Below are 24,483 nucleotides of genomic sequence, written 5' to 3' on the forward strand. Positions count from 1 at the left end.
TTTTTTTTCCGTTATCGAGCCTTCGATCCTACATTTTTTTGGAGATTGAATGTTTTTTCTAGTATGGATCATTTTTACGGTATTTTGTTTCCTTTATGACCATTTGATTGTCAAAATTACGCTCATTACTTTCTAATGTCAATATTGTTGTCATGCCCAAAATTTAATAGGGAAAAACACAACCAATTTTTTAAATTTTTTAAAAAAATTATTATTATTATTTTAAGTTCTCAAATCGAAATTGCAATGGTTAGGTACAATTTGCAAAAGTTGGGATCACAGGTTTCACCTTCTAACATGAAGGTGAGAACTCGCCTCTTCAACAACACATTCAGGGGTTTTACTCCAAGTTAATAACTTAATGTACCTTTCTTATGTATATTTAATCATACATCATTTAATCAATTTTTTATTTTTTAATATCATTTCATGAATTACATTGGATTTAACTTTGATACCATACATGAATTATAATATACTAGATCTATCCGTTGGAAGAACTAAATCTTCTCTTAAAGTTAACTTACCAATTGTATAATACTTGGCTCCCAAAAATTAATAGGGTTTATTGAAATGTTAACTTCTTACCATTAAATCTATTTCGACACAAAAATCATCTTCTACCATGCACTTTACTCACTTAACAAGTGATCTTGCAATCCCTTAATGTTAAACCCCTATTTACCACTTCCCAATTGAGGAGAATTCTAATTAGGGTTAAATGTATAAATCCTAAAAATTTCATTACTTAATTTCCTTTTTTCATTCTACATCTTACTAGCTATTCAAATTAACTACTTATCGATCAAAACTTAAGTTCCTAATTACCTATTATTAAAACAAGCATGACATTTAATTTAATTTAATTTAATTTTTACTTTATTTATTTATTTTTCTCTTATTCCTAGACACATGATTTAGTTGGTAAACAATACTTACTAATCCAAATACTACCCTTTAATTATTTAAGTTATGACAAATCAAATATATTTAATCCTAACTATACCAACGTTAACCAATTCTATACTCAAGTTAAGTTTCTCCTAAATACTCCCTAAATTCTTTAATACATAGTTTAAAACATGAATATGACTCAACACCTAGAACTTAATTTAGTGACTTAATATATGTGTGTGTGTGTGTGTGTGTGTGTGTGTGTGTGTGTGTGTGTGTGTGTGTGTGTGTGTGTGCGTGTGTGTATATGTATATGTATATGTATATGTATATGTATATGTATATGTATAGGTATATATATGTATATGTATGCATGTATATATATACATACATATATGTATATGTATATGTATATATATGTATATGTATGTATGTATATATATACATACATACATATATATATATCTATACATTTATATATGTATATACATATATGTATATATATATACATATACATACATATATTGATATACATATATGTACATATATATATGTATATATATGTATATCTATATATGTATATATGTATATATATATATACATATATTTATGTATATATATGTATATGTATATATACATACATATATATACACATATATATACATACATATATATATCTATACATTTATATATGTATATATATATATATACATTTATATATGTATATACATATATGTGTATATATATATATACATATACATACATATATAGATATACATATGTATATATGTACATATATATACATATATATACATGTATATATGTATATAGATATATATATATACATATATATATCTATATACATATATACATGTATACATATGTATATCTATATATGTATGTATATGTATATACACATATACACATACATAGATATGTATATACACATATACACATACATATATGTACATATATGTATAAATATATGTACATATATGTACACACACACACACACACACACACATGTATATATGTGTATATTTCTTTATTACATAAAATCTAATAAATATTTACAATAGAAATTATTGGCTAGCATCTAAACTCTTAACTTCTTAATTTATTAAATTATTATTGCAACAAACCTACTTGGTTAACATTAAGAACCACATAATTAAAAGCTATTAACTCACCTTACTATTATATAAATCTAGGACATTCCCCACTAAAAGTTTCTAATTTAATGACTTCCTTAGTACGAAATATTTGCTAGCTTTCTTTTTATTCACACTCAATTGCATTAACCGACTTACAATTTAATTTTGAATTCGAGCATCTTCCTACTAGTTCACTGATTGAAGGGTAACTTAAGAGTCATAATAAGACTACATTTATACACTCTAATTGCATAGATTATGATACATTGTCACTAAAATCACAAAGATATATAGTGTGTATTATATTTAATTATATTCAAAACCATTTAGAAATCCTATTATTAACATATATTTACCAATACTATACTAACTTAACATACAAAGTAGAGGTTACAGTATAAATATATTTATATTTAATTTCTTACACAATAGTTTATATCTATATGGTCACTGTATGCCACTACCTATATATTACAAAAGAATCTACTAAACATTGGAACATAATTACTAACCCGTATTCAAAACAAATAATAATCTACTAACTTAATTATATTCCTAACTACAAACCTACTAAACCCTTAGGGCCCATTTGGTCCGTGGATATCAACAGGAATTAGAATTGCGAATTCTAAAAAAATCGTAGTCCACTGTTTGGGTCGACGAAATGAGAATTGGAATACGAAAAAATTAGAATTTCATATCCTCATTTATCCCCCAATTTTAGGATTCGATCTTCCTTCCAAATAGTTGGTATTGCTCAAATACCCATTTTAATTCCAATTTTGGGAAAAATGACCATTGCAAATTAATACAAAAGAAACTTGTTAAAAGTTTAGTAGACCTAATTTTTTTTGGCGCTCAAAATTTTTGTCTGCTAGATTATATTCATTTGCACTCCATTTTATCTCTGCAAACATTTTGCTCCATTTTCTCTGGTTTCTCACATTTTTGTTTGTAGATCCATTTTTTCTCTGCCAAAAGTTCTGCTCTCCATTTTCTCTAGTTTCTCAACATTTTTGCAAAGGTATGGTTGCATTTTTCTCTCCATTTTGCTAGTGTTTAGTAGATTTTTCTCTGAATATGAGGCCCTTCTTTTTTTGTTCATTATGGTGCTGCTGTTTTTACTTGTGAGGAGTTCCGCAAAGACATATGCGCTACTTACCCAACCCATTATTTCTTCTTTCGCTAACCAAACTCCTATAGAATTGTGGTACTTTTATGTTGAATGTAGATTCACCAATTTTTTATGGCTTCTTTCTTGTGTTGACCCTACCTTTGTGCATTTCGTTGAGGTTTTGGTCGCGAGTTCGAACCCTAGCTATCACAATGGCCATTTGCTTCACTAGCAGGGCAGTTTGTAGATTGTTTTCCTCTGATTTTTTCATTTTCTTTTGGTTTAATTTGTTTGCCATTGTGAGTTTTGGCATGGCCATGCCTCATATCCAATTCCAAAAATGTGCAACCAAACGGTGAAAATGTGTATTCTCATAATGAATTCTTGGTGAACCAAACGGTCCCAAATCAAATCCTCAAAAATGTAATCTAGATTTCAAGTTCCAGAATCCCAAATCAAGGTTTCCAAATGCCAATTCTCGAATCATATTCCAGCAACCAAATGGACCCTTAATTCCTACTCAACACTCCTATTTCCAAATCTTCACACTATCAAATGCAATCTCCACTTTCAGCTATAACCCATTTTATTATAATATAATATCCTCACTAATTAAGTCCCTAACCCCTTAATCACTAGCCACCACACATCCCACTAATACATGACTAACATGTGACTATGCAGCTCCAACATTGCAAAATGATAAGAACATATCCTAACCCAAAATTCAGGCACCATTTCCCCAAAATAAGGGACTCCTTTTTCTTCCTAGTGCCTATCCCTAGGAAGCGGCTTTATGACTAGACCTATTAATGAAGGTGGGTGCCATTCTCTTTTCCCAAGGGTGGATGGCAACTAGGGAGAGGTCCTTGACTTAGGACAGCTCAAGATCATGTTTTAATATGCCATAAGGTGGGTACAAAAAGGGAAATGCGCCTCAAAAGCACTAAAAAGGACAAAACAGAGCATGATTCACTTGAAAAGGCTCCTCATGTGTCTTAGTGTCCTAGGGTGGGGCCACCACCTTGCTAGCATAAATATATTTTGTTAAAACGGTGATGATATCCCAAGTATGGGATGACCCCTCCTAACTTTATTTAAATTCCTCAAACCTTGGTCTCACCCTCATTTCTAGCACCTAGGCAACTTGGGAAGTGGGTCTAACATGATGTTAGTTTGCTGCCCCCTATGCAAGGCTAAATCATGTGCTGCCAGTGCCCAAAAGAAAAGGGGCACTTGGTTTCTTTGGTTCATATGTTTAAAAATTATACATTTATATGTTCCTAGTACTAAGAAAAAAAGGTGTTTAGGTGCTTAAGTAGTATTGTCATATATATATATATATATATATATATATATATATATATATATATATATATATATATAAATATAAAATAAATAAATTACATATGTATTAGTTTGAGGAGGATGTGATAAGGTCATGTGACTCATATGAGTCACTGACCTTTATTAGTTAAGGCACTGGCTAAATAGCCACGAAATTGCACCCCCCTCTCCAGTGTCGTCTCAACCCCATTCCATCTTCTGCCCGTCACTTCGTCTGACATGACCCAGCAAAGTCAAACACCCCAGAATAGTCGAACATATGCATTTAGGAAGGATAGACGCGAAGTACTACGTTCAGCAATGATAGACGCGAAGTACTGACGCAACTAGGTTAGACAATCAAGACAATTTTAAGGGAGAAGTCTACCAAAGGTCAAAGAGTAATGTTAATTTGATCTTTTAAAATGTTCATAGTTTTAGTTTTATATTTTGAAATTTATTTTACTTCGGTGCAAATAAGAAGTTTTTTCTTAAGATAATTATTAATTAAAATAAACTATAAGTGTGGAATATATTATTAGACTATATTTAGTTTATGTGTAAAGTTGAGTAGTTAATAAAATACTTCAAAGAGTAATCTAATATCAATATGAGTGTCTTAAATTTACAATTGTAAAATTGTGTATAATAAAAAAAAATAGTTTTTTAACATAGCTGTCAATTTTATATTATAACTACATATATTGACCATTTGTTTTTTTTTCTTATAATATTTTATTATTAACTTATAACCAAAACAACATATTAAGATAAATTTTTGTACACCTAAGTTTGATTGCATGATATTGTAATCTAATATAGTTCTTTATAAGACATTATTAGTTAAATATCTAATATTTAATTAATTTATGTCATTGCAATGGTTAATTCATTAAATTAATTAATTATCAAATTCACTTATAGTCACATGATTAGTTCAATCTCCCTTTCTCTACAAATTTAAATAAAAATATATATAATTTCAAATTAAAAACATATATTCATTCAAATTAATGTCAAATTTTCCTTTTGATCAAATATTTTTCTTTCAATCAATCAAAACACATGACCACTAATTGTAACCTCATCTTAATCTCTAGCTTAACCCTTGAGCCAAGATTCAAGACATTCACACACCAATCTCTATAAATTAGTTAACTAACCTTGATTAACCCATTCTCTCTCCTCCCATTATATACTATTTATAAAAATTCTCTTGCACACTAATCAAATAATAATCCAAATTTAATCAAATTCTAGACATTTGGTCATGAGGGGTAAGATATCTTAAGCTAGCCCAAGTCAACACTCATGTCACATCTTCCCACTTTCTAACTTAGTGCATTTAAAACCTTTTCTTAAATGCAATTACACATATTTTACACCTCTTACACTTTTCATTCCTCTAATACTTTCCAAAATGGCCATATTCCCCATCTTCCCAAAAGCATCTCTTACATTTCCCTTTGGCTCTAAAATTGAATTAACAAGCTTTCTTGATTGTTGGGAATATGAATTACTCTTGAGTGCCTTAAAATATTTTATTATTTTATGGCATTGTCTTAGGCTACCTAGCAAATCTTGGTTTAATTAAGTTCAATTGGAAAATGAACTTTTAAATGCACCTTTTTGAGTTATTTTGATGTAGAAATCCATTAATCTAAGTGACCCAAGGGAACACTCCTTATTTGTATCCTCTCCCTTTCCTTCATGAAACTTGACTTACAAGAAAGGTTGAATTAGTTCATTTCTTTTAGAGAGGTTTTTCTAAGGGGTGAATTTTCTCTAAGTATCCAACACGGTCAACCAGGGTCTTACGTGAGTCACACACATAAACATATTGGACAACTTACTAAAATGCCATATTCCAAGAATTTAATCAATCAGAGATACTAAGGAGATCTAACAACCCAACAAAAGACTACACCCATGGGGATTTCTCCCACAAGGATATTTATATAGTGGTTGCTACTAACATGTCAAAAATGGCTATTACCGCTTGAGGTACCATCCACGTGGTTGACCCAATAAAGAGAATGTCCATTATGGTTTAACCCTCTCTAATCAAGGAAGAATCACAAAATTGTACCACATGAGGACTTGGTTTTGATTTAAGGGTTCCAAGTTTTTGATGTGCCCAAAAGGGAACACAGCATACTCCTCTAGCCTCTCCACCTTACCTAAACATAGCAGACAAGATTCTTTGACACACTAATTTGAAATCATCTCACCAACTTTTTGGAAAATCCAACAACAAACACCACCAATCTCAAAAGAGAAAGTACTAGTGGATGTTAAGGACAAACCCAAGCAAAATAATGAGACAATGACAAATATCTTTCCCTACCTACAAGGGGATCCATCGTCAAGAGGAGCTTCACATGTAAAGCAAGCGAATGAAGCTCAGTCTCTCAAGATCTCCCAAATAGTGTTCATAGGGCCTAATTACTATGTGAAACATATATGCATGAAAGCAAATCTAGATCCAATTTTAGAGCACCGAATGAAGTGTGAATCTATGAAAGCATGTAAAAGCACTCAAGCCAAACAAATGAAATGTTCATTTTAGTTCCAAATCCAAGTGTTATAGAGATCCAGAAAAATACCTAGTAATCCTTGCAACGCATTTTCCTCTATTGTACCTTTCATTTATGCTTGAACGCTCACTCGCAACAAACAAAGCAACACTCAAAACAAGAAAACACAAGATATGCAATATATATACCAAAGCCAAGAGATATTCATAGATTAGAGGAGAATGAAAATTAAATGAAAAGGTGTGACCCACATAAGAGAATGTGCAATTAACATTTAATTAAGAGATGTGGAGTGTAAAACTCCATAAAAATTATAAGATGAGGGGTGTTTTTTTCTAATTTAAATGTAAAATAATCTATTTTCTTATAAAATAAAGTGTGTGACATTTATTTAATTATTTCTTTTAAAATAATAATTGTTGCTCATAACATTAAGTGAGGAGGGGTTTTATTTAATCAAAAGGGAGCAAATTCTTTTAATTAAATAATACAAAAATCAAGATGATCCAACCATTTATTTAAAATTAATTAAATACATTGGCTTCAATTTAATTAAGGAAATTGATGTAAAATAATAATGATTAATTAAATAATTCAAATAACTTAATTTCATGAAAGGAAATGGTGATGTAAATATCGATTCAAGCTTGAAATAAATTATGAAACAAGGGCACACAGTCAAATATAAAATATATATATCATCAAATAATGTATGTTTCTACTGATGTGGAGTTAGACTCAATTGTTGTTGATATAATTGATGATCTACATGATTCTTCTTATTTAGATTTACATGATACTACTGATATGGTTCTCATATATAAATATTGTGATGATAAGTTGCATAAATTATTGGTAGATTACTATATAATTCATTTTATTCCTATGAGTGAATATGTTGATTGGTTAGTTGTGATATGGAAGATTCTAGTGTTTCAGAGAATGAAAAAAGGATGTTGGATTTACAAATATATTCTATTGTCTTTGATGGATTTGAAGCCTTTGGCAAAGATGAAGATCAGTGTAACTATTTATTTTTTGATTAAAAAGTGGGACACACTTTTCTGTTTACCTCAAGAATCTAATACATAGGAGCATCTTGGGTTCTTAGTAGTTTGTTTGTTGTGCTTGACATTGTGTTCAATCTTTGTTCACTAACATTATTGGTAGCTACTTTGGTGGAGTGATCTTGGTTCTTCACGACATGCTTGATGCTTTCTTTGGAGTTGTCAGTGGAGTTTGGAGTTCTCTTCACCAATGAGCTCAATCTCTATTTTATGATCCTTTTACCAAGTGGCCTCAAAACTTATCTTATTTTTCTTAGTGACTTCCTCATCAAGGGTTTTAACTTGAGTTATTTTTCTTATCTAGCTTGTGGCTTGATTTGGTCTAAGTGTTTATATAATCTTATAGGCCAAGTTGTGGGCATTGGCTAAAGAGCCGAATATTTGTACTAGCTGTTAGCCAATGCCATTACCTTCGTCCATTAGTTGTCTATTTGAAACAAGACCCAAGTATTGCTGACAGTCCCATATGGAAAGAATTTTTTTATATATATTTTAATTTACGTTGATCTCATTATGACCGCCAATGTGACTTTTGTAGGGGCTAATAATGTTAGTGGGGGATTCATTTTTGCTATATTTTAAAATAGTAATAACCTTTAAAAAACATACAAAAGTCCAATTTAAAATGATAAAATATTGATATTAGTATAGTATGATTTATAATTATAAAAAATTGTAAATTAAATTTGAAGATATTTGAAATTATATATATATATATATATATATATATATATATATATATATAAGCTACTTTTTTAATTTGAAATAATTTAATTAAATGAAATATATTTTAAAATGAAAGAATTTAATCTTATATAAAAATATTAAACTTAAATGAGTCTTAGTATATATTTTTTAATAAAAAATATTGATAAATTTTATTTTACAATCCAAATAGTTGGTTACTTTTATACTAACATATATTTTTTTTAACAACTTAAAATTTGATTGATGTGTAATTTGTTTAATGATTTCCAAATAAAAAGAATATGTATAACAATAAGTCAAATTTATAGTTTATATTTACAAAATTATCTCAAAAAAAAATAACAATATAATATAAATATATATTAAATCTAAAATGGATTTCAATATAACTTTTTAGTATAATGAAAATATAATTTAAAATAGATTTCAATATATAAAGAATAAATGTTACTATATATATATATATATATATATATATATATATATATATATATATATATGATTTTATGTAAATATAAATTTGTTATTTGATAGTTTTTATTTAGTTAAGAATTTAAAATTTAGAATTTTTATTTTATATTTAGTTTGGATGAGTATTATATATAATTGTTGTGTTAGAATTGTTAATATATAAGAAGGAAACATGTTATATTAAATTAAATTTATAATATTTATGTAAATCTATATCTTTATTAATGTATCAATTGTAATGTGCAAATAGAAATGATTTCACACTATTTCTCTATCTATTTTATAAATTATGTGAGAAAAACATTCATATAGACATAATGACATATTCTGACATAAGGGAGATTGATATCTCTAAAAATATAGGATCTATCTATATAATGCTAATCTTAAGGCTATTTGCATTGTGGAGGTGTGAATAGGGAAAAAGATTAGTTAAGTATGGAGCCCTTTCTATCCTATGATTATGTGAATAGAGTAATACTATGTGATGTTTAGGTTTTTTTAATGTGATGTTTATGTATTTTTTTTATCTACATAATAATAAGATTTTAATCTCAACAATAATAATTTAACATTTAAAGAGCTTATAACACAATGACTAAATAAATAAATAATTGCACATAAATTAACAAATATTTAAATATTTTTATTTTCGTATATCTTTATATAAAGTTTATTTATTTATCTAACTTTTTGTAAGTTATTTTGGTTGACTCTTACATTTATTCTTTTTATTTAAAATGATGATATATATATATATATATATATATATATAAAGTATAATTTGATTATTTTGTGTATTTGATTTATATTTTTTATATTGTATTTTTTTTAGAGATAATTTTATAATTATAAATTATAAATTAGACTTATTGTTATACATATTCTTTTTATTTAGAAATCATTAAACAAATTACACATCAATCCTATCTTAAGTTGTTAACTAATGAAAAAATATATGTTACTATAAAAGTAATCAAATATTTGAATTGTAAAATCGATTTTAATAATCATTTTTAATTAAAAAATACATACTAAGATTCATTTAAGTTTAATATTTTTATTATAAAATTTTAAAAATATTTGAAATATTATATATACTAACATAGTATTAAATATCTTAAAATTTTCCACTACCCTTTTATAAATTCATTAAGTATAGTACCCTAAAATGAAGTAAAAAAAAGGCAGAAACCCTAAGAATGTGAAATATATTTACAAAACTATATACCTCTCTTTGCCATAGGAAAAGAGGAAATGGAACTACACTTCATCTACAGTATGGAGAACAAAGGATCGGTGTATAAATCAAATTTTCAAACAGGCAACCCAAAGAAACTTCTATGTTACACACATAAATGAAAATTGAACAAATATAAGAAACAGAGAAAAATGATCAACTAGAGTGACAATAAAATAGAAAGCATACCATGAACTGGATCAAACAGGGAAAAAGGAAAATACCTAGCTAAAAAACATATTAACTTCAAATTATCGAACAAATGAACCTCACCCCAAATTATGACCGGATTCACAAAATGTGCGACCAATTTCCCGCCAAAACAATTAAAATGTAAACTGCCTTTCATTTGAGGGTATTTTTTTAAGATGGAAAGAATACGTGAATAAGGGTGATGAAATTGAGCTTTAATTCTCTGCTGTTCCCACAAGATCTCTTGTGGGACAGAAAAAAACATATAATGTTACTGCATGGTCGTTTTACATTGCGTAAACACAGAAGAGAATTGTAAAGAAAAATAATCACAGCTCACATGAATCTTGAATCCTAAGTGCAGATGACAAATTAGATTGGCTCAATTCAACTAATGGCCATACTTGATTGTATCCGTCCCTGGCTGCCGATGAAAAATGTCGCCCAACAATCAGAGAATGCGTAGAAAGAACAAGAAAAAATCATAAAAACGAGCATCATTCCCACTTCTTTCTGTTCAGGAAGTTGGTGAAGTTGGTGGATCATTGATGGTATCCAAATCCCCTTTGCAGCCGATCCTATGTCGATATAAATTTCTGAATGCATCTGTCCTGCCTAAACACGTCTATTTGATGGTTCTGGGGCATCTGACTTTGCTGGGTCACGACGGACAAAGTGATGGGCAGCGTACGAAACAGCGTTGAGACAGCACTGGAGAGGCGAGTGCAATTTCGTGGCTGTTTAGCCAGTGCCATTAGTTAATAGACCTAAAGTTTATTATTGGGGTGAAGCTCTATCCTAATGTCTCTCTTTATTATTATTATTATTAGATGTATAGGATTTTCAAGAGTATATTCTTTTTGAATATTTTATTCCTCTGTATTATGGGAAGAGATTTAACTTCTCTCTCCATACATTTTCTGGAAGAGATTTAACTTCTCTCCCCATACATTTTCAGAGAGAAACATACACCTACAACATGTTTCCTCATAGACTTGGATTATGTATTTTTCCTTTAGGTTATACTTCTCTCTTCTTTTCTTTTTTAGCTTTTAGTATTATTTGAATTATTTTCTTTATGCAACCAAGTTATTCTACATTTTGGCTTGCCTATAGTATAATGTTGTATTGATACTTCCATGTGCATTCAAATGAAATGGATCTATTAGAAAGCAGTTGAATATTTACTTAGCACATGAATTTTCTTTTACAATAAGGTCAAATATGAATAAATAGATTAATATATTCTATCAATTAATGGAACATGAAATGTTATTTCCTATTGAACTAAGACCCAAGAGATTTCTTCATATGAACAATATTTTGGAAATGTATTGTTTCATGATCCCATAATGAACAAGATACAAGCAATGCAGGTTTAGTACCTGAGCAACTAACAATGAGATATGCTATAAAATGAGTTTCTTTTACATTCCATTCATGACTACTATGGAATTCTTTCCTTGCTACAATACAAAAGGATGGAGAGAGATTCTCCATAACATGCATAATGCACAAAGATAAGTTTTCTGTTATCTACAAGATGATCATCCCAAACATTCTTTCCATTGCTCCCTTGATCACCAAACCTGCAAAACAACACAAGGACCATGGGTGCTCTCCACCCAACCATAGGCCTCCAAAGAGACCACCCCTGCACTAGGGAATCAAGGCTCAAACTGGGTTACACATACAATCATAGAAATGCATAAACATTACATTTCAAAACTTGAACAATTCCCTCCCAAGGCTATTTCACAATGGTCCACAAATGGAACCATAAACATAGGGTGAAGGTGTGCTTTAAAATGGAGACTTTCCATATCAAACTATATATGAAATAACAAATTTCATGCCCTTTCGGGGCTTTCACATATACTCCTCCAAACACATTACCATTAGCTGTAGCATCCTTGGAAGCCCATACTCCATAAAACTTCCTCTCTACACCATACTTCCCTTATCACTCCCAATAAGATATGATTGATTATGGCATACAGTGGAGCCCATACTCCAAGGTTCTCAAATACATTTTTCAAGCCCAACTATGCCCTTCACCCTGGGCTTCTCTTCACTTCCCAAAAGGGTGAGTGAAGCCCTCACACCCATAGCAACACTCACACACAAATCATGGAAACTTTTTTTTTTTTTAAAAAGAGAGAACAATGAAAACCCAACTCCATACTCATCACAACACAATACTACACAACAAGCTACAAAATGATATCACATATTCTACATACTCCTGAATGCAATACCAAAGTTAAATCTCAAAATGAAATCAACTAACTACTTGGTAAGAACACCATTCAACCTTTACATGGATACTATATCAAAATACAGTGCCATGAAATCTACTCACAATATGAATTCACACCCCTACATGCTCATGAATGTAATACCATTATACAAGTTTGAAGAGAAATAATACATGGGTAAGAAGAAACCAACCTTGAATCCTTTTTGCAAAATGATAACAAATGGTTGTAGAAGAGCTCCCTCCCAAGCTTACAACCCTAACAGTCTCTAAAGTTAAAGAGTGGGTAGACAACCCCCTAATTTCCTCCCAAGCCCTCTAAAAGGCCTCCAACTTCTCACTTTGCTAAAAATGGCCCAAACAAGAAGCCTCCCTTTTCTTACACCCTTTCCCCTTTCTAAAATTACACCTTGACCAAGTGGAAAGAAACATGTGAACTCTTAAATTTTGAAATTCTAAGAAAGTGACATGTTTGGAGGGTCCCCAAGGTCACCCAGGCCTACTAAAGGTTATATTTAGACCCCCAACTCATACTACTATCATGTGGGTACTTATTTTTCACCATGGTAACCCCCTAGAACCACTTTTGATCCCCCAAAATCTAATGGAAGGTTGGAATTCGAATTTCAATGGATAGGGACTTATCCTAACACTTATTTATAATGTGGGGTTAACTTGGATACTATGTTGGGCTTATGTTTAGGTTAGGTTACTTTCCCAAACCCTAAATGCCAAGTCATTACCATGTGGACAAAACAAGTGTCAAGTGACACAAACACAACATATTACATTTAAAATGACTTGTCTTCAATAATATAAGGTATTCAACTATCACCCACATACCATTCACATTACAAAATAAAACACATTACAAGGGGGTACGAATCCTTCCACGGATCCAACCTTGACCATGTCATGTTTCACGTGGGTTTGAGCCTTGGTTCCTCATTAAATCCCATGGTCAAATTCCTGCACACTAAACTCAAGCATTAGTGGTCCAAGAAAACTAAATAAGAAATATATAAGCAAGTGCAACAAATCACTTTCATATTCAATATTTCATCATTTCCAATTAACTTTCCCTTTTCGAATCTCTTTCTTATAAAACAATTAAAACATTAAAATACTAATTCCTACATATCAACATTAATTCTTATGCAACATGATCAGGCTAACATTCTGAACAACCTCATAATCTATTTCCTATCATAATGATGAAATGTTGAATTCATGACCATTAAGTTACAAGGCATGTGGGTTGAGTTTCGTTTGCATATCTCAATCTATCCTTTGGCACTAATGTTCATTTGAACATTACAATTTGACATTCAAGTATTTCTACAATCTAGTTTCTGTTAAAGCAATTGAAATAGTTTAGAACATGAAATGAAATCATTAAATATATCAATTAGGTCCTAATATGCAGACATAAATGCGAATCATCAAAATGCAGATATTAAAATGACATAATCCCTATAGTCTCGAAAGTATATCAAAACATCAAATTTAGAAGTATCATAATGCATTTATATCATCTAGACTATGACAGATTGGGTGAGGCCTCACAATTGCATCAGCATTCCTATTTTCCCTTCTAGCATTTTTTGGATATACCTTCATGTTTTTTCTCATATCTTAGGCATATGGACTCTGTTTTCTAAAAAGGAGATATCACTAGAATGCTGGTTCCAAGTCCATCACAATGGTACAAGTATATTTCAGTTTTGATGTTTTTGTATATCTTTTTCTACTGTCAAAGTCAGTAGTTCATTTTTTTGACTCCTAGAGACATATGTTAGGAATCTGATCTCTCATTTGCTCAAATTTTTTATATCATTGGAAAGGTCAGAGCTTTCCAATGATAATAGTTGATTTCCAAATTCTTATCTAGGCACATCTTATTCATTTTTTTTGCATTTTTGTATTCTAGTTGATATATTGGTTGTTTTAGGTTTAGTGATCAATTTTTTTTCCTTAGAAGATTTGTCATGACTAGTACTATCTATTTTATTAGTCTTATGTCTCTTCAAGTCTTTGTAGACATCATTTATATGCATTCTTGCAAATGCACTGAGATAAAGTGTCATGTTGCATCTATATTTTTGATTCAATAGTTTTACCCGATTTTTCCTTCTTATTCAAGCAGTGTCATCTGAGAACACTCATATAGATTATTATTTTCTTCGAAGTCACCATATGTTGTGTTGTATTGTACATGCACTACTTCGGTTAAAGTGCCATATGTGGTTGATATTTTTATCTATGTTTGTCATCTTCCTTTGTCTAGTGAGTTTTCCTTCTATGATATTATCCTCATAACATGTCTAAGATTGATCACTCTAGTACATATATATGTATTCTTTTGTGAATCGTCATTGTGGTTCCTTGACATGTAGTTCTATTGGCCCATATTTTCCAAATACCTCACCCTTGTCTACATTAGGGGGGCTATTCTATTTTTTCTCATGTTTGCTTGGTTCAATGGAGTGAGTTGTGTATTCCATAATTTTTCCTATGTTCTAGGTGGATGTAGTAGCTAGTTATCTATGCATTTAGGTGAGATGGATCATTTACCATATAGACAATCTTCTTTTCATTCCTACTTTGGTTGTAGCCTTGCATGTTTGATTGATCAGATCTTCAGGCTTTGGTGTTTCATGTCATCTATATCTTCAAGTTAAGCTAGTTTCCTTTGTGTGCCTCCTGATTCAATGTAGATTATAGTCTTCTCTACCATGGAGATTTGTGAAATTAGAGTGGGTTTCAATGATGTATCTCAAGTTTGATTTATTTTTCTCTCTGTCTCCTTGCTCTCACTTTTGTGGAATCTCTACAAGACTTGAGGTATGGTTTGAAATTATTGATTTCATTATTTATGTGAGAAAACTATAGATTTATTTATATATATATTTTCATGATATATTATATCTATCCATTCAATTCCTATAGTTAGTTAAAGGTTTTGAGTTCCTTTTGTGAAAATAGCTATGTATTTTCCTATGGTATTTAGGCACTAGTTTTTGGAGATATGTTATTTTTTGTTAGAGAGTTGTTGGTAACTAGATGAATGGAATATTTCATTATGATATCTTCCATTTTTTCTTATCTATGCCTTCTTGTACATTACATATGCTTGATTTAGTGGTTTTAACTAGTTTGACCTCTTACTTTGGTTTTCATGCTCCCAATTGTTGATTAAGACACCAAATTATTATGTGATGTATTAAATTTATGCTTAGCATTGAAAATGATTATAAATACATATTTTCATAGTCTTTATGCCTTATGATTGTTTATTTATTGTGATGTATATATGATGAGTTAGTGTGTTGTTTAAACTAGGGGTATGGGGCCCTATGAATGTTGTTCCCTAAACTCTTCTATGAATATGGTTTAGATTTTTGAGTAGGGTAGAGGCCCTAGGTGAGTGGCTCACCATAGGTGTTGGGGCCTAGAAATGGCTGCTAGAGGATCCTATGTGTTAGAGACTAGGGCTGTGTATAGGCTAGCTCTACATGTTAGTTTTTTTTAATCAAGTGGAGACATCAATAAAAATAATGGGTTATGGGGTTTTGGGAAGGATGCATTATTGGAGTACTTAAAGAGAATACACTCTATGGAGTAGGAAAATCTTTGACTTAGGGAAATGATTTCAACACTAAATGGTTGTACATATCTTGATGGAGTACTCGGGGAAAAAATGTTCTATGCAGCTGAATGGTACTTGGTTCAAGGGAAGGATCTTAACACAAAACGAATGTACAATGATACTCACCCAGATGCAATTGAGCTCCTAACTTTGCTTTTTCCTCTAGCTGTGTTGGAATTATTTAAGAATAACTGGGGGGGGGGGGGGGGGGGGGTGGTGAATCAGTTATTTAAGGTCTAGATGTACAAATAAAACTTTTCACAATTTAGTGAACCCATAAAACTTCTTCAACCATGCATGCATTCATTGTGTGTTAACCAAAACTAATATGTTACTGTCAAACCAACATGCAGAAAAGTAAAGCATTAAACACAACATATCCATCATCACATTTGACACAATGATTTAACATAGAAACCCAATTTGGGAAAAACCACCAATAACATGCTACTCCTTTTTCACTCTTTTTAAGTGATGTCCTATTAAAGGCCAACCCTGTTAAAGGTTACAACACACACTATTAAATGTGATCAGGTTAAGAGGTTTCAATCACCTTATTAAAAGTAATCCTTGTTAGAGGACTATAGGCCATTCACTAGGAATGCCACCCTATTAAAGGATTTACCAATGACTATTAAGTCAACCTTTCTCCAAAGGATTTACCCTAATCTAATACAATTGTTAGAAAGTAATAGTAGAGCTTTGATCTAATACAACTTACAACCTTACTTGCAGATTACAGATCACTATTCAATCCTCAACTCTGCTTGGCTTCCAATCTTTGCAGCTTTGACAGCTTGTTCACCCTTCAAGAATTCATCCTCTTCTAGCCTTCTTGCTTAGTATGCCATTGCAAACTTCTTCTCTTGGGTCACTTAATGAAGCAAAACCTTTTTCCTTCTCCTTGTCAAATTTTCGTATCAAAACTCTCCAACCTCTAACCTCTTTGCTTCATGACCAAACATCCCTACATATAGGAAATTAGAACACTTTTTCCACTCATTATCCATCACCAAAATTAGGGTTTTTGATGGATTAGGTAGGATGCAATGTATCTACCACATATCTTGTCTTTTCTAGAAACTTCTCCTAAAATCAATTTGAATTTTCCTCCAAAATAGTTTACACAAGATTCTATGCCACTAGCTCATCAATCTTATCTTCCTCCTAATTTACAAGTTCCAAGAAAAAAAACTTATCATCTTTTATGTGGAAAATCTTTGATCTTTTTCATAATGCAGTAGCTCGGCATTATCAATTTACTGATGCTCGACACATACTGTGTTACTCGGCATCTATTGTAGAATCACTCGGTATCAACTAGATTTTACTGGTGTTTGGAATCAACTACATTTTACTCAGCATCTACTAACTTTCTTGACACCTACTAGTTTACTCGACATCCACTAGAAATTGCTTTCACTCGGATCCAATTAACTTTTTGCTTAGCTTGCCCTGAATTTTCTCAGCACCTTCTATCAACTTGGTCAAGCTTGGCAAATGAACTTTGTTCAACTTTATTCTTTTAATCTTTCTAAGTGTAGCTAGTCATTTTATAACCTCAAGTAGATCATCAATACATTATGTTATCACTGTCTTGATTGATTCTTGCACTTCAATACATAATCATAGCTCAACCTTTCCTCTAGGTACTTTTGTTACATCTTGTTAATTAAATCCTCCTCATCTATCAACTAAGTGATAGTGCTTGAAACATATAAGCAATTATCTTACTAGCACATGGTAGGTTTGACATAAGTGAAAAAACAATGATTAAAACACACAATCTTCTTCACAATTTTCCACTCAAATGATCTTTTCAAGCATATATCAACAAGTTGTCCATTTGCTTTGTAATTTCATTTTGGGCATTATGTTTTTGTATGGCCTTATGTTACCTTTGTACTTTGATTTGGGGTATAAGCCTTATATTAACTTGGAACCTATGTGAATTAAGGTCTTATCTCTTGGCTTAGGGGAGTGGACCATTAATGGATCCACGTGGGTGGTGTTAGCCCCAAATGATAATGTTGATTATTGTATGTAAAAGAGTCGTGTTCATTGTTATTTTGTCATTGATGCAAGACCAAAAATATTTGTGTTATGGTTGGGTGAATTATGTTATGTTTTACTATTATTTACTTTTCTATTTAGAATTATAATATATTGGTAAAACTAATGGAACAAACACTATGAGTTGATGAAAATTTTAGTTAGATGTTTTATGGTTAAAATTTTTTGATTGCAGAAGTTTGTTAATATTGATTTACCCCCGAATACCTAACCTTTCTAATCAAAAAATAATATGGGATAATACTTTAGAAATGAGAGACTATTTTACCTTGGTTCATGCCTATCTTGGCCAATACAAGTCAATGATGTGCAACACATACAAAGGAGTTTTTTTCTCATGGTATTGTAAAACCACATTTAGTTTCCATGCTATGAGTTTCCTATAAAAGGAAAACTTGGTGAGGAGTTTGAGCTTTGAGTTGCGTTTGCAATATGAGGTGCTAGAATGAGGCCTATGAAGTTCCTCCAGGCTTGAGTTGAGGTAGTACTCTTGTAAGAACTTGCATTGCAAGTGTGTTGCAATCTCCCTTTGATTAGCCAAAACATTATGAAGGTATTCCAATGTAAGGTTTTTCTCCCATAAGGCTTTCCCCATGATACTAACTATGTTATATGTTTATTTTTTTTAATTTATGCTCTTATTTGTCTCTTGAAATATTCATAATATTTAAGTTTAAATTTCATAATCACCCTCTTAAGATTAGTCTAAGAAGGGAGTCTTCATACTTTTAAGCTAATTATTCTAAATAATTACGCTTATTATAGTAGTGTTTAGAAAAGGTGGATCATTCCTAATATGCTCACTGATCAAAAAGTCTTAGTACCAATAGGTTTACTATCCCAAAAAATTTAGTGTCAAAGATATGATATGAGAATATTGTATCTACCTATGTAGAGGTTTAGTCATAGTAAAGCATATATCTAAAAATGTCTACCTACAATAGATCTAATTAGTAATATATATAACTATTTCTCAATATGCTTGTACTAACTAACAAATTATCTATATTACTATCACTAAACATTCACACACATATGCATATAGGCCTGCATGCACACATACACACTTATAGTATGTGTATATATGTGTATGTGTGTGTGTACATACATACATACATACATACATATATATATCTGCACACACACACACAACAAAAATGATAATTTGAAATATTTCTATATAGAACATTCCACTAGAGAGAAGAAATAAAAACTAAATTGCACATTACAAAAATGATGCATTCACTAGAGCCCAAAAAGATGACACAATTTACAGTCATGCCTCTAAATGACATTAACATGTCCCCAAACTAAATAACAAATGATAAAGTAATGACTAGTCTAAATAAAACTATCGACAATACTAAATAGAATAATAGATAATTATGAACCTTTCTTAGATGTAAATATTATTAAAAATATCATTAGTACACTTATTCTAGAGGAAAAACCATCAACTAGATCAACAATAGAGATCATTTCAAATTTACACACTTTTAGACCACTTTTCATAATTCTTCATTTATGTCAAGGTCACAAATTCATTGTTTACTTGGAAGTAAAAAGTATACTTTCTCTAAATTATGTAATCAACATTATCATCATCATCCCTACACTTAAAAATCTAAAACTTACAAAACATACCAAAAAACCAACCACCAAGAGGATCAATTTCCCACACAAAAATAGTATACTTGTAATTTTGAAATTCAAATGTTTGTTATTTAGCTTCAACTATCTTGACAACACTTCTCATTTACATCAATCACTAAAATTGACACCAACTAGACGCTATATGTGTTATGATCTAACCAAATTACCAAAGTTGAGATTAATGACAACCAAATAAATTGTATAAGTTCAACACCATGTACCCCACACCTAATAGGCTAGGGTCACTTTAGGGTCCCTCATTGAATCCCACATCTACTCTCACATTGTGGGATGGATGAACGCATGCAAGCCCAATAATAGGTGTATGATAATAAAAAAATATTATCTATATTAAGTTATAAAATTATTTATCAAGTTACTATTTAAATTTCATGATAATCTATAATTATAGGTTTGATTCAAATATAGTTCAAGTTCTTTAACAAAAGATTAGAAGTTTTTATTGTATTTTATATAGCCCACCAAACTCTTGCTTGATAAAGTTCATATATTGAGAAGACTAGTCTTTGATGTGCTACGATACATTTGGGTGTATATATGATCTCTCCATCCTTGTAATGTAAAATAATATATAATTTAAATACGAGGCTATCAAAAATTCAATTTTATAACATACAAACAAGAAATACATTATGAATTATTGATAGAACATTTCTATTAATCATATGATCTTTAAGCCCCATAAATAAAGTAATACAAACTTAGAGATTTTAAAATAACAAATAAAACTTTTGTATGGTCAAAATCCATAAGAAGAGCTTACATCCTATATAAAAGTGTATCTCAAATTTCTTAAAGTTTACATACATTTTTCTAGCAATCTCATGCCTTATGAAGAAACTTGTAAGTAAAATACAATAGCCTAAAAATAATATGATTCTTTAAGTTGGTCCCAAATAAGATTTGTTGAATGTAAAATCACTCTAGTTCATTTGGTTGCAGGCATAGGAATTAAAATTAGAATTGAAAATAGGAATGATAATGTAAATGGGGAATGAGAATGAAATGGAAATCCTAGTATAGTCTGGTTGACCTAAAATTCAATTGGGACAAATACATAGTAATTTCTATTCATCATAAATAGCTTTGATGGGATTGCTCATTTGGGAAGCTCTGTTTGGGGCAAGGTTCAATGACACGTGTAGAAGTTGTGAAGAATGATGTTCCTGATCATAAATTATTGGTATTCAGTTTGAAGGAAGGATGGGCTCTTCTCTATGATTTCCTAGGCATTCCTTTGCCTCCCGCGAACACGCCATTTTCTCACTGCAATGAAACAGAGTGGTTTTACAAAGTCCATAATGTCCCCTTTTAGGACATTAGGTTTTTAAATAATATATATTTTCTACTTTTCATTCTGATATCCTTTCGAATGCATTGATGTGTGTGTGTGTGTGTGTGTGTGTGTGTGTGTGTGTGTGTGTGTGTGTGTGTGTGTGTGTGTGTGTGTGTGTGTGTGTGTGTGTGTGTGTGTGTGTGTGTGTGTGAGTGTAATCATAGAGTTGTGTTCTTCCATATTTATTATATTAATAAGGTAATTCAATATATATTATATTAATTATATATATTTATATATAATATTAATCATATGAATCATTTAAATTATTTATAGCAAGGATGTAATTATCATATACTATAGTAATTAGAATAGTTGATATATATTAATTATTTATAGTATGGTATTTAAATATCTAATTATATAGATATATAATAATATATATGTATAGTTATATAATAATAGTTATAATAATATTATTATGATGTGGTGTAATTATAATATTTTATATACATTATCGATTATTTTAATATTATAAACTTTATATATAATACTTATTATTATTTAATTTGTATGCCAAAAATGGGCATATCACAGTCCTCCCCTCTCAAATTTGCTTGTCCTCAAGAAAAATCATTCACACACAAACTTCTTCAGAGATACAAAACATATTTGCATACAAAAGGCCTAAAAGATTTATGAAATATACATCTTAATAAATGAAATAATGAAACAAGCAAAAGTAGTCACATGAATGAATGAAAGCATGAAGCATACATGATGTAAACAAATGAAAACACGAAGCAAACATGATGTAGACAGATGAAAACATGAAGCAAACACAATGCAGACAGATGAAGAAACATGTTATGCAATTCCTTGATTGTGAACCTGCAACCACAAAAAATCATTAGTACATAGTTATATATAAAATTTCTTTTTAGGATTTTCTTATATCAATCCCTTACCAAGGTATTCATCATCTCAATTTAGTGACTTGACAAAACTATATTTCATTTATTAACTCATCATTTCCTAAGTACAGGAGGAGAAACTATAATAGGATGCCCTGTTACCCAATCATGGGCCTCACCGTTCTCCCTCATTATTGTTATCTCTCTCCAATCATCATCTCCAAGATAGTGTCTTTGTATGATGTACCCCACCGTTGGATGATGTAGCCCAATGCTTATCTCACCGCAAGCCTTACCTAGTACCTTTGAATGGTGTCACCCAACCCATTCCACCACAAGGCTTATTTTATCTTGGAAGACAATGATCTTATTAATTTTACTTAATAATATTATTTGTGATAATGATTGAAAATTAATCTCACTTAGAATTCAATATTAGAATTTTGAAACCTTAATTATATTCAAGGTAAATATCTAATTCAATGATTATTTCATTATTATCTATTAACTTAGAAATCAATTTCATTTCATTGTAACTATTTGATTAAAATCATTGATAGTAGATATTGACTATTCAATATTCATCACAATAATAAAATGTGTCAATAATAAAAAAGACACTAATAATTACCTTCTAATAAAACATATGAAGAAGATATAAACTTAACTCATTACGATTATGTGTTTGAAGTGGTGATTTAGGAGTATGACGTGATCCTTATATTTACTTTCCACATTGAAGTCCCGTATCCCGTGTTGAACAGTATGGCGCGGACCAACTGAGCTGGGAGTGACATTAGTCTTTTAAAATGTCATTTCTTAATTGATTTTCCTGCCCCAAAAAAAAAAAAAAATTTTGGGTTAGTAACTGGATTAATAAACCAATCCATCTCATGTCGTGGATTTGTTGGTGACTAGTTAATGAAATTACTTGGTACATTGAATATTTGACTGCTTCCATATTTTATGGTGATCGATGCATTTGTTATTACCTTCATTCGATAATTATTGAGAAGCAACCTCCTGTTACCGAGTCATGCAATAGTGGAACGCCTTGGTCAATCAATAGCTTATTTGTTCTGTCCAAACATTATCATTTGAATTGGATCTTTGCAGACACCTTCAACATTTATTTTCCTTATATCATCACATATATATGAATATGAATGAAGTATGATATTCCTTTTCATTTTAAAACTTTGTTTGCCGCCCGCATGTAGACTTCAACTTCTCCTAGTCCCTCTCTTTTGCCTGTTTACTGATTGGATTGTAATTAGGTTTCAAACCGGAGGAATGAATTTTGATTTATTTTCCAATCTCTCCCAGTGTTCCTATGTCAGGAATAGGGTGCTTTCGATACGGCCCAACCTTATTATTTTTCTATATCCATTTCGTGGATCTACGGTGAAGTAGATGTCACTTCCAATATGAATGTAGTGCACGTGGAAGTGTATGTTTTATATCAAGCGCTGGTGATGCCAATGGCCATGTTTATATTAAATCTCTTTAACATTTAACTTAGATGGTTGTGGATCCCTTATCAGCGAGGCATATGAGTTGCTAGGTAGGAATTTCCTCATTTAAAACTAGCTTTAAATTATAAAACTCCTTACATTTCATTCGATAAGAATTTCCCATATAACACATGCCCTTCACTTCATCTCTTCCTTTTTGGTGGTTATGCTCGATCCTTAGTCCACATTGCTCCCTCATGGCATGCAATACCATTTGAAGAGGGGTCGTCCATTTATCATATAACTCTTCTCTTTTCCCAATTGATGGATATTCTTTTAATTATATAGTTCATTCAATCATCTAAGATTTCTTTTTTATCCCCTACAAAACCAATGCCACATCAGCCATCTCCATAAATTGGGAGAAAAATCAACAAGAGTCAAAGTCTTTTGAATATTGACTCGTCAACATGAGTTAATTAA

This window comes from Cupressus sempervirens, chromosome 1 (genome assembly GCF_028749045.1).
Source record: "Cupressus sempervirens isolate cs-2001-9-10 chromosome 1, ASM2874904v1, whole genome shotgun sequence".
NCBI classification, from domain to species: Eukaryota; Viridiplantae; Streptophyta; class Pinopsida; order Cupressales; family Cupressaceae; genus Cupressus; species Cupressus sempervirens.